The sequence below is a fragment of the Poecilia latipinna genome, unplaced genomic scaffold, assembly GCF_001443285.1.
Source record: "Poecilia latipinna isolate Pla-1442-1.1 unplaced genomic scaffold, P_latipinna-1.0 Scaffold3834, whole genome shotgun sequence".
Classification (NCBI taxonomy): domain Eukaryota; kingdom Metazoa; phylum Chordata; class Actinopteri; order Cyprinodontiformes; family Poeciliidae; genus Poecilia; species Poecilia latipinna.
Window position 1 is genome coordinate 7,193 of NW_015116450.1, and position 1,804 is coordinate 8,996.

Sequence of the window (1,804 nt, forward strand, 5' to 3'; positions counted from 1 at the left end):
GCAGAAATGATCAGAAATATTCTCTGGATGTGGTTGAGGCTGAGCCGATGTTCTGTACCTCAGTCTGATTCTCTGATGAACCTGATCAGAGACTCATCTCTCCTCCACAAACCACCAGATGCTGCAGAGCTTTCTGCTGAAATGTTCTGCTGCAGAAGAAGAAGAGTCGCCCAAAAACCAGCATTCTGTAACTTCTGGAGGCATCACGGCTCCAACAGGCCTGAATCACATCAATGATTGGTTTTCAGCCTCTGCAGAGCTGAATAGAACCTGATGAAGTTTTTCAGACTGAGTTTTGCTGGAGAAGAGATGCATCTGATCATCACTGGATAAAAGCCCCCTGCTGTGAAAAACCCGAACTCTGAGACTCAAGTTACAACTTGAATCAAATTATTAATAATCAAACTCATCAATATTTACAGGCAGTTATTGGTGAGAAACTTAGAGAAAAACAGAACTGATGGTCAGCTCAGTGGATCCATGATCAGGAACCATGTTGTTTCTAGAGGACAAACAGGAGCCTGAAGGTCAGAACCACGTCTGGACCAGTGGAGGACAGGAGACCCAGATGTTGTCTCGTAGTTACAGCTGAGTGAGACAGGTTGTCCTTCTGTCCCTCTGACTTCATGTCCAGCAGAGGTTGAGTCTCCAACTGCTGGTCCTGGAAAAAGTGGACAAATTGAAGCCATGAAACTAACATTGTCCATGAGGCTGAAAGGAGGAGATGGAGGACAAATGTCCCCTGTCCAGTGTTACTCTGTGGACATTCACAACTAAATCAACTGATTTTCATTCAATCAGAGCAGAGAAAACAGAAAGTAATGAATCTGGGTTATGATTGGGTGAAATCAATCCTTGTTTCCATAAATACTATAACTACAAATCAGTTGAGCCATAGAAGGCTGAATGATTGATCAGTGTAAGGCCTGAAGATGCTGCTGTTCTAGCAGCAGCCAAGCAGATGACCGACACACTGACAGTAAAACCACGATTCATCAAACTGTCGTTGCCTTTTGGTCGGGTCAGACTTCTAGTGAATAAATAAAAATTATGTAATTTTATACTGGTTCAGTCCGTTACATCGTTAGGTTTTCAGGGCCTTGATATTTATTTTGTGATCATTAATAATCCTCTCATGAACACGGCGCTGGTTGACTAGTTAATTTAAACTCCTGCTCTGCTAGTTATTTTGGTAATGGAACCAAAACGCACAGAATTGCGCAACACCTTGTTGAAACCACAGACATGAACACGTAGACGCCTAACGGGGCGGGTCATAGGTCATGGAGCGGGTCATAGGTCATGGAGCAGGTCATAGGTCATGGGGCGGGTCATAGGTCATGGGGTGGGTCATAGGTCATGGAGCGGGTCATAGGTCATGGAGCGGGTCATAGGTCATGGAGCGGGTCGGCCCGCATGATCAGATCTGTCCTGATTGGGTTATGAACAGCCTGAACAGTCTTCCAAAATCATGCATTCATTTAGTTTATGGATTAAAAAAGTTAAGTTTTCTAGATTTTTTATTTTTATTTTTCTATCCTATTGAATCAAGTTCTAGTGACACATTTATTAAAGCATATAAAAATTAGAGAAATGTGGGTTATTGTGCCTGTAGGAGTCATTTTCCCAGTTTTTGGTTAAATCTTAGAATTTAAATTGTTTAGTTTATTCTTATTTTTTGTTTATTTCCTAGTCGATTTATCATTAGAATTTTTGACTTGTTGTTTAGAATAAGTTCTTTGATTAGGAATTCACTTAATTAGTTAATTAATTTCAGGTTGGGATGTGGGTATTTCACGGTATA